Raw genomic sequence first — 15332 nt, 5'->3', positions numbered from 1 at the left:
CACTGTGAGCCACAGCAGAATTTCACTAATAAAATCAAATTCCATGTCCAAACAAATTGTACCACTGTTAATCAGATTTGTATGGATAACAAATCTGTATAACAGACTTTCAGATTTGTATGGATAAATCCTAACTATATAAACATATAGAAAAACTAGCCGGTGAAAAGAATAGCTTGACAAAAATGGTGCAAGTCATGACATCTTACTTCATGTGTACGGAAGTTTTTATTCAGTAAAGTTGATATTCAGGAAACTATTATATTGTGTCAGAACATTTGCACAGTTTGTCTATTATTATTTAATCTGATAATAGCTGTTTAGTATAGTCTTCCTGAATATCAAAACTTCAGCAATCAGAATATGGCAGAGAACATGGATATTGTTGAGAATATTAGGATTTGGTCCATATAATTGAAAATTTTCCAGACTGCCACATAGTTTCACCTTACCATATCTGTAAACTTTATGATCTTTTAAACTAGAGACCCCAAATACAGAAGTAGGCACATTTGCTTGATAAAATATGTATGCTGAATAACGTTTACCTATAAGCAGAGCAAAATATATTTACAAACATTTTTTAATGTCTAAAATAGCTTACTGAACCACACAAAAGTGCTTAACTGCCTAAGTTAAACTACTTTATAGGAACCTGGCAGTTGAAATACAACACATCTGGAAAATTGGGAAAGGTTAGCCTTTGAATTGGAATTTGCAGAATTTACAGAAAATAATACCTCAGCGTGTGCCATTTTCTGGAAGTTTGTGTTTGTTAAATTGGCAAAAAGGAGATAGAAATAAAAATGAAAATGATCAATTAAATAAACCAAGGGGAGAGTATTTCAAGGGAAGTTAAACAGGAATTGGAACTGCAGGGAGATTTTTTGGGGAGAGAAATAGGAGTAAGAGTAGATAACTTGAAAATGAGACAATGGAATTGGGTAGAGAAGGGAGAAATGTTTAAGAGGAAGGGCCAAGAACTGGAAATAGATAGAGATAAAGATCCAAAAGAGGAATATGGGAGACAAGCTAAGAAACAAATAATTAAAACTTTATTTTGAGTAAGAGATGATGGATAATAAAAAAGGGCTAGAAGTTAGAGAAAGAGGGATGAATGGAATAGATATTTTTACATTATAAGGTGAATTAATAACAATAAGAGAATTTAGAATTTTAATGAGAATAATTTTGAATGTCATATGGAATAATTAAATAATTGAACACAATTTAACATAAATGCAGAAATCTACAGAAGCAATTTTTTTTTTCATATCATTATCTGGAAGTAAAATTTGAGATGTAAAACATAAAGATAAGTTGTATATAAAAGGAATGGAGTGCATAGGAAGTATATGCGATAAAAAAGAAATAGTTTCAAGGGTGAATGGGTACTGAATGAATATGGATTTAATACTTACTAAACTGAGTGAGCAGTATACATTGAAGTGTTTTGATTGTATCAACAGAATAAATGATAACCAACTTCCTAAAATAAAAGAATAGGTTAAATTTAGGAAGAAAGTTGTGATTGGTTGGAGCTGAAGAGAACTGCTAAAAGAGAGAGGTAAGAAGTTTAAAAATATAAAAATGAAACATAAAATGCAATAGTGAAATGAAGTATGAACTGAAATGGGTTCTCCTGGCTTTCATGAAAATAAAAGTATAGATAAACACCATAAATGCTTTTCATGTATGTTTCATTTTCTCTTCTGTTATGTCCTCGGGGCTGACACAAGTTCCCCCTCAGGTCCGAACATACTGCGGGGGCATTTGCAGCCCCCATTGGCTGGCTCCCTTCGACAGCTGGCTATAAAAGCCGGCTGCTAGGTCGAGCCAGCCGCTGTTCGCTGGTAGGTCTGCCTGGTTAGAAGCAGACGCGACAGCCCCCTTTATTCCCCTGAATAAAGTGTGTTATTGGAATGCTCTGGTGTGGCCTCCCATTTGTTCCGAGATAGAACATTGGCGACGAGGATGGGATCTGGCCAACCAGCAGCAATAGCAAAGAGCTGAAATCACACACCAAACGCTGAACCATAGCCGCGCCGTGAGAGCTCGATCAGTTGTGGATTGCAGAAGTGAAAGCGGAGCGTGTAGCCGCTCCGTGTAAAAAAAAAAAAAAGAAAGCTACGTGAAGAGCAGGGCGCTGAGAGCCTCAGCCGCCGACACTGAGCGCAGAATTCAACTGCTGTGTTCGAATTCTGCTGTTAGCAAGCTTGGCGCTGTACTCACAGCCGCCAGAACGCATTGGGCGCGCGATTTGAATAGCTGTCAGCACGACGCTACAGCTATAGCCGCCTACGCCTTGGGGAAGGCGCGAAATTCAAACGGAAGTCAGTTACGGGCTACAGCCATAGCCGACAGAGTCACATAGAGCGTGAAACACAGAGAGAACCTCTAAGAGCTGAAACACTAAGCTGGGGCAGATCTGCAAGCTACTGCTGCCACGCTTATCAGGGCCATTGTAGTCCCAGTGAGATTGGCCAGTCTACCAACAGACTGAAAGCCACACTTATCAGGGCCATTGTATTCCCAGAGAGAGATTGATCAGTCTACCAACAGACTGAACACCAGTATGAATTCAAATCCGGCGTTTCCGCCATTTAAGCCAGATGAAGACAAGTGGGACTCTTACAGAAACCGCTTCAATCACTACCTTGATGCCATCGGTCTGGCCGACGCTACAGAAAACAGGAAGAAATCGTACTTCCTGAGTTACTGCGGGGCCACAGTATTCGATACCGCCACAGCGCTACTCGCCCCAAGGGAATTAAAGAACGTTCCGTGGTCCGAGCTGTTGGAGACACTCTCTAACCATTATTCTCCAAAGCCATCGCAGATAGCGAGACGTTTTGCCTTTCGTATGAGGAAACAAACAGATGGAGAATCTATCAATCAATATATGGCCGCCCTGAGAACCGCAGCTCTCCACTGCGAATTTAAAAATTACCTAGACGACATGCTCCTGGATCAGCTCGTCTGTGGAGTCAGAGATTTAAGGTTACAGAGGCGGTTGCTGGCCAGAAAAGATCTCAACCTCACCCAGGCAATTGAGGAAGCTTTGGCCGCTGAACTAGCAACACAGTCAGCCGCTGAAATACAAGGAAGCGCAGCCAAGCCCAGTCCGGTCACTGTTCATTCCGAGGAAGCAGTGAGTGAAGAAGACCCCACCGAACAATTAGAGGTGCATCGCCTCAAACCTTTCAAACAGTCACAGGTAGGAGTTAGGCCAAAAAACGGCAACGTGCCCAAACAAATCCTGTTGTGCCTCTCCTGCGGGGGGTCCCATGCCAGAACGACTTGCAGGTTCAGGAACGCCACCTGCAACAATTGCAACAAGAAAGGCCACATCGCCAGGGCCTGCCAGGCAACACACGCGGCTCCACAAAAGGCACCGTCCCCTTACTCCCCTCCGGGACTGCCCAGGCAAGTAGAAAATTGTTATACGTGCTACCAAGCCAACCACACTTTTTTGACGCCTAATAAAATTACCCTCTCTATTCATTTAGAAGGTAAACCCTGTCGTATGGAAGTCGATACCGGATCGGCACTATCGATCATCTCGTGGAGCACACTTAAGAAAATACGACCCAACCTGTCCAGGAAGCAACTCCAGAAGAGTCGTCTCACCTTGAGGGATTACCAGGGGAAGAATATTCCAGTACTCGGAACAGGCAAGTTCCTCGTTAAATTCAAATCCTTTAAAGGCCATCTGCCTTTGGTGGTGGTAGATGGTACCCTCCCTAGCCTTTTGGGGTTGGATTGGTTCCCCTATCTCGGCCTTAGCTTAACGGGAGTACATGCTGTCTCACCTTCCGATATCGACTCACTATTTTCAGACTATGCTGATGTGTTCAGCATTGAATTGGGTTGTTATAAGGGTACGCCCATATCCTTTTCGGTGGACCCCCAAGCAATTCCCGTCCGTTTAAAACCACGCAGAGTACCATTTGCTCTGCGCGCTAAGCTGGACGCGGAACTGGACAAATTGCTCCAACAAGGGGTGATTGAGCCCACAGTTTTTGCTAAATGGGAGACTCCAATTGTCACACCCCTAAAAAAAGATGGTACTATAAGAATGTGTTCTGACTATAAGACCTCAATAAACCGCTATCTACAGACTAGCGCATACCCAGTCCCAGTAATCCAACACTTACTACACACATTTGAACCGGGAACGATATTCGCCAAATTGGATATGTCACAGGCTTATCAGCAATTTCCTGTGGATAACCAAACGGCCGAATTGCAAACTATTGTCACCCACAGAGGGGCTTTTCGATGCAAGCGCCTCCAATTTGGCGTTAGCGTCGCCCCAGGAATCTTCCAGTCATTAATGGAACGGATACTGCAAGGCCTCCCTGGCGTTGTTCCGTACTTTGATGACATATTGATTTCAGCCAGGGACAGGCCCCAACTTTTTCTCAGAGTCAGAGCGGTACTGGATAGGTTCAGGCAGCATGGCCTCAAACTAAAAAGGAAGTGTGCCATCGCCACTAGGCAGGTGGACTTTCTTGGGTATAAAATAGACGCCTCTGGCATCCACCCCGTGGAGTCTAAAGTCAAAGCCATTCACAAGGCACCCACTCCGTCTTCCAAGTCAGAACTACAAGCTTTCCTGGGTTTGCTAAACTTCTATGCGTCGTTCCTACCCCACAAAGCGTCAGTAGCAGAACCGTTGCATAGACTTCTAGACAAAAACACTCCGTGGCATTGGGGTCCCAAAGAGGAATACGCCTTTAAGGCAGTCAAATCGCTACTCACTTCGGACGCTGTCCTAATACAATTTGACCAGCACCTTCCTCTAGTCTTAGCTGCAGATGCCTCACCTTTCGGGATTGGGGCTGTCTTAAGCCACAGACTTCCCAACGGCTCCGAAGCACCAATCGCATTCTTTTCTAGAACCTTGTCCACAACCGAGCGTAATTATAGCCAAATCGACAAGGAGGCCCTAGCCGCCGTTGCTGCGGTCAAAAAATTCCATGAATTTCTTTTTGGTCACAACTTCGAACTTGTCACAGATCACAAACCACTGTTGGGGCTCCTCTCGGGAGAAAAACAAACACCGCAAGTCTTGTCCCCCAGAATGACTAGGTGGACCCTATTCCTGGCGGCCTACTCGTACAAACTGGTTCACCGCCCAGGAAAAAACCTCAGCCACGCCGATGCACTCAGCCGCTGCCCGTTGCCAGCACCTGTGGAGGACCCGGCCCCGGTCCATGCCATTTTCGATGCCAGTGAGTTCGACATCCCAGTCACCGCTGGCGACATCGCTCTCCACTCCAAAAAAGATAAACTTATCGCCCAGGTTCTGGACTGGGTACGGAAGGGGTGGCCAGGCGGTAACCTCTCAACTGAATTCTCACCGTTCAAAACCCGCCAGCAAGAACTTTCCAGTTTACAGGGCTGCCTACTATGGGGGACCAGAGTTGTCATTCCAAAACCGCTGCGCACACCTGTCCTGAGGGCGTTACACGAGGGGCACCCTGGCATCGTCCGGATGAAAGCGTTGGCTCGGAGTTACGTCTGGTGGCCGGGCATGGACGACGAGATCACGAAATGGATAAGTTCCTGCCGCCCCTGTCAGGAATCCAGGCCAGCACCACCGATCACCACCCCAACTAAATGGGAAAGTACCAACGCACCGTGGTCACGGTTGCACATTGACTTGGCCGGGCCCTTCCACGGCAAGACCTTCCTGGTGGTCGTGGATTTGTTCTCCAAATGGATCGATGTGGCTCTCCTACCCACAACCACCACCTGAGCAATAGCCCAGGCTCTGACCCGTTTATTTGTTACACACGGTCTACCTGACACCATAGTCTCGGACAATGGACCCCAATTTACGTCTACAGAATTCAGCCGGTATGCCACCAACCTGGGCATCCGGCATATCCTAACGGCCCCTTTTCATCCCACCAGCAACGGGTTGGCGGAAAGAGCCGTTAGATCAGCAAAAGAGGCGTTGGCAAGATTCACTCAAGACGACTGGCACTCCAGACTCTCTCGCTTTCTCTTAAGCCAACACTCGACCCCATGTACTGTCACAAATAAGTCTCCAGCCGAATTATTGATGGGCAGGCATCTAAGGACAGTGCTAGATAGACTGCATCCCCACTATTGCCCAGACACACCATTGGGTTCTAACACTAGGGTTAGGAGTTTTGTATTACAGGACCAAGTTTTCGTCAGGAACTACGCAGGCGATCCCCTGTGGGTACCTGGGAAGATCGTGGCCATCACCGGGCCAAGGTCATACCGCATCCAGTTGGAGGACGGGCGTATCTGGCGGAGGCATCTGGACCAGATAAGAAGTCGCCAGGGCGAACATACCAACGCTGACCCAGGGCCTGCAGTGACCTTCCAATCACCGCACCTGAATCCCAGCTGGGACTGTCAGAGTGACCAGTCGCCACCAACCGAGTCAAGGGAACAGACGGTAGACCGGGACCGTCCTACGGAGTCATCAGCCGTACCAGCCGACGACACCACTGAGTTGCGGGACAATGACAATTCAACAATCCAACCCGAGGACTGTGACCACTCCCAGACTCCAGTCCGGACTCCAGATCGACCCTGTCGCCCGGCAAGGCCAGTTCCTGACTCCCAGAACTCTATGCCACCTTGTGCATCGCCAGAACTGCGCCGGTCGGGGCGCTCACACAAACCACCAGCTTACTTAAAGGACTATTCGTGTTCGTATCTAGGGGGAAGGGGTGTTATGTCCTCGCGGCTGACACAAGTTCCCCCTCAGGTCCGAACATACTGCGGGGGCGTTTGCAGCCCCCATTGGCTGGCTCCCTTCGACAGCTGGCTATAAAAGCCGGCTGCTAGGTCGAGCCAGCCGCTGTTCGCTGGTAGGTCTGCCTGGTTAGAAGCAGACGCGACAGCCCCCTTTATTCCCCTGAATAAAGTGTGTTATTGGAATGCTCTGGTGTGGCCTCCCATTTGTTCCGAGATAGAACATCTTCCTTACTTCATGCTTTTCATTCTTTGCCCAAATAATCCTTTTCTGGGTTCTGTGTAACATTTCTAACTCTAAACGGATGCAAAATAATGGTGTGATAGCATGAGTACGTATGCATGAAAAAAACACCTGATTGTGTAGATATAACTAGCTGTTCAGTAGAATTGACTTGCACATAGCTTCTTTGTGTTTCCCATTGGAGATGTAAATTCTACATCTTTCGGGCTAGAAATTCCTGTCATAAGAGAATGTAAAGGTCATCATTGGCACAGTAAGCCAGAGAATAGAATAGAATAGAATAGAATAGAATAGAATAGAATAGAATAGAATAGAATAGAATAGAATATTGACCAAGTGTGATTGGACACACAAGGAATTTGTCTTGGTGTAAATATTCTCAGTATACATAAAAGAAAAGATACATTCGTCAAGAGTCGAGAATCATAAGGTACGACACTTAATGATGGTCATAGCTAGCTGGAGAATTCTGGGAGTTGAAGTCTACAAGTATTAAGGTTGCCAAGTTTGGGGACCCCTGCAATAAGCTAACATGAATAAAAAATATAATTGTTATCTTTATACAATACATCTCTATTAAGAATGAAATGACTGATACTTGTTTCTTCCACATCATTGGAGGGACCTGTATATTTCCTGGTTGAACTGGTTATTCATTTCTCAGTTTGTGTGTTTCATGGCAGACAAATTACAAATTCAGACAAGCACATTCACTAATTCTGATAAGCTACCTTGATTAAAAACAACAACTACCAGCTAATATAATACATTATAAGTATTTAACTTTGCTGCTTTGACATAGCATGCAAAATCTGCCTGCCTCAAAGGTAAATAACTGACTCCAAGGGATCTGCAGCAACAATCATTGGCTTCAATATGGTAGCATGATTGGATGATGGAAACCCAGCACTTTTTAAAACATTTGTGTAAATGTAATTTTTCAAATTAAAAAAAGAAAGCTTCAGTCCTTTGTTACTATCTCACAGGAAATAATGACTCTTACATGAGTGCTTAGGTCATAAGAACAGGGCTTGTTTCATACCTTTCCCACTGTTAAGAATTTAACATATGAATTGCCTGCCTCCAGTCTCATACTTGTATCTTATTAGAGAAAATTGAAACTCTGCCCCCCCTTGCTCCAATATCATCTTCAAAAAAATAAAATTATGATTGATTTGGACTAGTAAGCACAAGCCAGAATTTAGGCATGAAAGTTGGCATTTACTCATAACTGCAAAGAAAAGAGAAGAATAAAGAGACGAACCCGCGCTCAGCTTTTTCTCATTCTATTCACACTTGTCAAACAACATGCAATAAAATGGCAATCATCTTGCTAACTAGGCTCTAGGAATGTTCTCCCTTTTCTATTAGTTTTGTGAATTAGACTCACCATTCTTTCTTGTCTTCATTAACAAATGTACTGCTATACTTCCTTGATGGCTAATTCTACTCTAACACTCTCTTATCTGTCTCTAGGGTATGTTGAACATCCATCAGGGAGATTTGTTTGTATTTCATGTCTTGAGTCTATAAACTATGAGACAAAGCTCTCCTGGATTCTGGCAGCCAAGGACACATTGAGATGGTAATCCATCAGATCTTCTAGCAGAGGACTTTGACCTACAGACCTTATTCATTAGACCAGTCTTTCGCTCTCATAAAAGTGTTCCTCATTAGCATAGCACTAATTTGTATAAGTAGGGTTTCTGGCTGCAAATCAATTTTCTTAAGCATTTACAATTCTTTATGCATTCATATACTACAGAAACTGTCACAATCCTCATTAAAATAAAATAAAACAATGCCATGACCTCCAAGCAGGGTGGAAAGCCTTCTTATGGGACAAGAAAAACAAGACACATTCATACTTCCATAGACATTTGATAAGAGAATCACTACTGCAAACTTGGGAAAAGGTTAAAAGAAAACATTATGTGAAGATACCAAAATGGGTCTCACCAATGGAAGAGATATCACATCCAAATATGAGAGATACAAGGAAAATGGTCAGATATGAAGAACTGTTAGATAATCAGGGAAGTTAAAAACGATTGATAAATTAAAAGAACAAGACATAATTATAGATTGGTGGTCATACTTACAAATTCAGACAAAACTTAGGAAAGACTTAGAAGAACAAGGGATAGAAAAGGACTTAGAACAACTGGACTAAATTTTGACAGGCAAGGAGATAAAATTTATAACAAGAATATATAACTATTTGTTGGAAGTGGAAATAGAAAAGGAAATAATAAAGGGATCAATGATTGCCTGGGCAAAAAATGTAGGGCATAATATAAATTCAGAGGATTGGGAAAAATGTGGATGGACAACTGAAAATTGACATTGTCAACAGCATTTAAAGAAAATCAATATAAAATGTTTTGTAGGTGGCACCTAGCCCCAGCAAGACTGGCCAAAATGTATCCAAACACAAAAGGAGAATTTTGGAAGTGTAAACACAGAGAAGGAACGTTCTTCTATATGTGGTGGCAGTGTCCAGAGGTTAAAAAATATTGGATGACGGTCCAAAGATGGTTATTAGAAATTACAGATCACAAATTAGAACTCAAACCGGAAATATTCTTATTAGGAATAATTAAGGGAAAATTGAGCAAGGTCATCTGATACATCATTATACATATCATAACTGTGGCAAGAATAGCCTCCACAGGGATGGAAGAAGGAAAAGATACCATCCGAAGAAGACTTGACACAAGAAATAATGGATTGTACGGAACTAGATAAATTCACAATGGAATTAAGAGGCAAAGATGATTCGGACTATTATGCGGTTTGGGATAGGTGGCACAAATGAGTGGAGGATAAAAATAAGAGCTGATGTTTATGTATAAAAGGAGAGGTATTTATTATTAATGACACAAACACTGTTAATATGAATAGAGATTTGTATTTTTGGTTTTTAAAAAAATATAAAAAATAAAATAAAACAAAATAAAGTGCAGAAAACGCTGACATATAAAAATGACAGTTATAATCAAGGAATGGAAAGGTTAGTACTTCAAAATATGAGCAATTGAAATTTAGAAACTCTTAACTGATAAATGAATATAATCTTTATCTTACACCACATTATCTGACTTTTCCTCAAGCAGCTTAAGAAAGCAAAAGCTTTCAGAAACAGCACATGACATTTCACAGGAAAGAACCCAGAAATTATATTTACTATATTAATAATGCACTCATTCTCCACATGTGAATTCCTTCTCAGGGCTGCTCTGCACTTCCTGCTTATCCCAGTGTAATGAATGATGTCATCGTCAACCTTCTAGGAAGGCAAAAGTCACCTGAATTGTGCCTCAAAAATTGTGCCTTTTCCCCTATGGCACAGTGTAGTTTGCTTGCCAGCTTCACTCTGTCCTATCCTTCCATTTGGCTGGTATATGCTTTGTTGGTACCCTCTTCACTAATCCCTGCTCTCTGACTTAACCAGTTCAGTAGTAGACTAGTGAAATTTTCCACATCCCACTTCTCTGGTGAAATTGACAAGAGTTGGCCAAGTTTCCCTTTCTAGAAAAGTGACAGGAAGAATGATAAAACTGTTATAACTTTTCCCCACTTTCTATCAAAAGATAGAATCACAGACAGGAAATCAATAGGTATTTTCTTACCTGGCATGGGTGGAAAGTGGGAGCGGGGAGGGGAGCATGAGATTCCATTAATCAGGGCTCATATTAACCATGCTCTGAACAGAATACCCGTCTATCACTGTGGACAAAGCAATGAAAAGGGCTAGAATTTGGAAAGGGTTTTCTTAAGGTAGCTTCATTTCCAGTTAGTTTATATATAGGAGTCAAGCAGTTGGAAGATGCATTGTTAAAAATAAAAGCCTTTGGTCTTGGAAAAAAAATCTTTCACTAGTCGTCTTCCTGCTGTTGCAAGACTTTCATTACTACAGATAATTTTTAAATGCAAAGACTTTTGAAGGAAGCAAAATATTTTGGAAGATAGCATGGCCCGAAACCCTGAATAGAAGCAATTCACAATGCATCTTTATGTTGAAAGTCCCATTTATAAATTCTAATTTCAAATAAATTCCCACATGCTATTTTTTTAATTAAGTCATGGTTCTCTTGATCTGCTCTCTCTCTAAATCCTGCTTATCACCTAGGAGTTTCTCTTGATCAAGACAATGAATCCAATTACCTATAATAAGCAGGCATATAGCTCACTAGGAGTACTTAATAGACTATCAGAATGATAGCATAAAAAGTCTTTGTGCTGTTACTAGTCTTATGAATGGGAACAGTCATGGACTGGATCCAGTCATTTGGCATTTTGGCATTTGTTAGTAAGGGTAAAAAGGCAAGGCAAGTCTAGGACCTTGCCTCAGGGTAGCATCAATATTTCCTTTTAGTAAATCTAGAGTTTGAGATTACAGCTGGAGGCTTTTCACTTTTCACTTGATTAGCTAATTTAAGACTCTCTGAGTAGGAGACTGGGTGGACAAGGAGGAACGCTGTGTGGTAGTTTATATAAATGCAGATAAAAAGATAGAAGTGCTGTGGTGCGCTGTAGAACTCTTCCCATCTGGCAGGTGGAATTCTAGCCTCTAAGCACTGTTTTCCCTCATGCAACGAGCAAGCAATTAGTTTGCAAAATAGGAACTACTCTTATTTTTCACAGTCTAAAAAAGTCAGTCCCAATTTGCTTAAGCAAAAGCGTACATTTTCTTTTTAATTAAGCTTTTATAAAGCTTTTTCTGGGCAATTAACTGATTTCTGGGCAATTAACTGATTTCTGGCACCTTGACAATTGCTTGATCTGTACATTTTAAGTGTTCTCTTTAATTCTACACTATAATCCTAATCAAATTGGGGTTTCCGAGAAATAGGCAGATTTTCTAGTATGTTGGAAGAATATTAATAATAGCTGAATGATTATGATGAGATCCTTACACATGTCAGTCCCACTGGGTAAATCAGACCAGGAAATGAACTTTACAAGAGGGCCAAAACTACTTTTATGGAGAATGACTATAATAATCTTGCAAGTCTATTTCTTTCCCTCTCCTTATATTTCTATGAATTCTGGAGCAATCAGTGTTTGAGTCTTAATCCCAGGAGAAAGATGAACAGCTGACAGGGAATGGGAGTGTGGCTTCATTGGCTGTGGAAGAAATTGGAGAAGGGCAAAGTTCGGCTGGGCAGAGCAGGGGAGAGATAGAATAAGGGAGAGAGAGTTCAGAGGAAGACCCAGGCCCACCCCCTCTTCATCCTAGGGCATGCAGGGAGGAATGGAGAAGAGAGCAATGTGGGTTGCATGGCTTACAGGGGAGGAAAGGGCCCTAATTCCCTTCATTAGCTACAACTGGGAAGAACATTTAAAAGAAATGCATGCTGAGTGCTGCAGCTGCTGAGAACAAATGTGCGTTTATCTTGTGTTGACTTTGGTTATCTGTGCTCCTGATGTCTTCCCAACTGTGTTGACTGATTGCTGTGCCTTCATCTGGAATTCTTGCTCCTGCCCTGCTGGACTAATTACCTCATTTTGCCTTGATTGGACTTATAGTTACAGTTTTTGTTGACCACATTTTGGACTTGATTCTCTGCAGCCAAAGGCTGTTCCTGGGAGAGTTTTTCTCCAGCCAGAAGGTAACCATGACATTGGGGCAAAGTTGGAGCTAATAAAGGGACTCCGACTGATTATCTGACTATGTTGCCTTTGTGCCACACCCCGAGTCATCACAGGTGAGTTCCAAAATGGAACCTTTTTGTTATGTCCTGAGGACTCAAGGAGTTCTCACTCAGGTCCACTCACTTTGTGTGGGCGATATTTCCCCCATTCCCATTGGTTGGTTCTCCCCAGCAGCCAGCTATAAAAGCAGGCTGCGGGGTCCAACTGGTTGCTGATTGCTGCGAGCCAGTTCCAGGCTTGGCAAGCACGGTCAGCCCTTTATTTGTAAAATAAAGTACTGTTGCACTCATGCTCTGGTTCAGCCTCTCATTGCTCAAACTTAACACTGGCGACGAGGATGGGATGGCTACCAGATGCACCTTGCAACCGCTGAGTCACTAGCCACCGATCCGCAGCCCAGAGAGAGCGATCGGCTGGCGATAAGGGAAACGCTGATCCTCAGCCAGAGAGAGCGGTCAGCTAACAAAACGAGCGATCAAAAAGAGCAAACGCAGATCCGCAGCCAGAGAAAGCGGTCTGAGTCAAAAGTTAGAAGCGTCTGTAGCCGCTTGTTAGCCCCGCTACGGGGAAAGTGAAGCGCTGCGAGCCGCAGCCGCTCTGCATTTGGCGCGAAATTCAAACGGGTGTCATTTGAATTTCGAGCCAGTAGGAATCACAGCACAGCGCTGTAGAGAGTCACTAACGCCCACTTTTTTTTGGCGCGAATCTTGACACCTCCAACGGCTAGCAGCCTACGTGGTAACCCAGAGAGAGAAAGAGAGGTTAGCAAAAAACCTCTCCAGAGCTGATATCACTAGTAACTCACGAGCGCTCGTAGTCCCAGAGAGATTTTTTCCGCAGGTAGCCCAGCCGTTCCAGCACCATGAGTTCCAACCCAGTATTCCCAGCGTTTAAACCAGACGAAGAGAAGTGGGAATCGTATAAGAACCGTTTCAATCATTACATCGATGCGGTCGGCCTGGCGGATGCGGGAGAGCATCGGAAAAAATCCTATTTCCTAATCTACTGTGGAGCCACCGTTTACGATACCGCCGCAGCACTCGTAGCACCGAGAGAATTGAAAAACGTTCCGTGGTCCGAGTTGCTTGAGATCCTCACTAACCATTACGCTCCCAGGCCTTCACAAATCGCCAGGAGGTTCACGTTCCGTATGAGGAAGCAATCAAGTAAGGAGACCATCAATCAATATATGGCCGCCCTCAGAACAGCAGCCCTGCACTGCGGGTTTGGAACATACCTGGAGGACATGCTCCTCGATCAATTAGTTTGTGGGGTCAAGGATCTCAACCTACAGAGGCGACTGCTAGCCAAAAAAGACCTCAACCTTGCGCAAGTGGTAGAGGAGGCCCTAGCAGCCGAGCTAGCAACGAACTCAGCCACCGAAATTCAGGGCCCAAGTGCCAAGCTAGCATCGTTCCCAGTCCATTCCGAAGAGGTGGAAGCGGAGGAAGCCCACAATGATGAGAACGATGTCCATCGCCTCACCAATGACAGACGGTCGCAGGTAGGGGCCAAACAAGAATACACCGGTCCACCCAAGCACATCACGCTGTGCCTAGCCTGTGGGGATCACATCAAAGGGCCACCTGCAAGTTTAAAGGAGCCGTTTGCAACAACTGCCATAAGAGGGGGCACATTGCGAGAGTCTGCCAAGCCCCCAAAGCGCTGCACACAGACCCCGTCCTCGCACTCGGGACCACAGAGGCAAGTATTAAACTGTGCAACGCACCGCCTTGCCAGGCGTACTTGCCACACTGTTAGTAAAATTTCTCTCTCCGTTTCCCTAGAAGGTAAACCGTGCCACATGGAGGTGGACACAGGGTCAGCGCTCTCAATAATCTCGTGGAACACCCTCAAGAGACTCCACCCCAGCCTATCTACTACCCGGCTTCAGAGATGCCAGTTCGGTCTGAAGGACTACCAGGGAAGGCCATTCCCGTGATCGGCAGAGGCAAGTTCTTTGTCAGTTTTAGAGCTTTTAAAGGCCACCTACCTCTAGTGGTAGTTAACGGCAATCTACCCACCTTATTGGGGCTTGATTGGTTTCCCCACCTCGGCCTAGGGTTAACAGGAGTCCATGCTGTCTCAACCTCAGACACTGACTCCTTATTCGCTGACTACGCAGATGTGTTCAGCGAGGAGCTGGGGTGTTATAATGGAACCCCATCTCGTTCACCGTTGACCCCCAGGCAGTCCCAATCAGATTAAAACCACGTAGAGTTCCATTTGCTATTCGACCAAAACTAGACGCTGAATTGGATAAACTACTAAAACAAGGGGTCATTGAGCCAACAGATTTCGCCAAGTGGGAGACGCCCATTGTCACACCCTCAAAAAGATGGTAGCCTGAGAATTTGCTCGGACTACAAGACAACAATCAATAAATATTTACAAGTTAGCGCCTACCCTGTGCCCGTCATTCAGCACTTATTGCACACATTCGAACCGGGCAGTATTTTTGCTAAATTGGACATGTCTCAAGCATATCAACAGTTCCCTGTTGATAACCAAACAGCGGAACTTCAGACCATCGTCACTCACAGGGGTGCCTTCCGATGCAAGCATCTCCAATTTGGCGTAAGTGTTGCCCCGGGTATTTTTCAGTCCCTCATGGAGCGGATTTTACAGGGCCTCCCTGGTGTAGTACCCTACTTCGACGACATCTTGGTCTCGGCCAGGGACAGACCCC

At 44.0% G+C, this 15332-nt stretch overlaps 1 long non-coding RNA gene across 2 annotated transcripts in view; it reads left to right on the top strand.

Annotated features, from left to right (window-relative positions):
* LOC148125465 (uncharacterized) overlaps positions 1-15332 on the top strand; it is a 77543-nt gene that overhangs the window by 57163 nt on the left and 5048 nt on the right. The window contains exons 2-3 of one of the 2 annotated variants that reach the window (XR_015744149.1): positions 1470-1567; positions 12561-12696. This is a non-coding gene — a long non-coding RNA (uncharacterized LOC148125465). The remainder of the gene's footprint in view (positions 1-1469; positions 1568-12560; positions 12697-15332) is intronic. The other variant, XR_015744148.1, reaches the window with a different exon arrangement.

Source organism: Pseudonaja textilis, chromosome 6 (assembly GCF_049901715.1).
Source record: "Pseudonaja textilis isolate UNSWEBS1 chromosome 6, rPseTex1.2, whole genome shotgun sequence".
Classification (NCBI taxonomy): Eukaryota; Metazoa; Chordata; class Lepidosauria; order Squamata; family Elapidae; genus Pseudonaja; species Pseudonaja textilis.
This window is presented reverse-complemented; position numbering and strand designations above follow the sequence as displayed.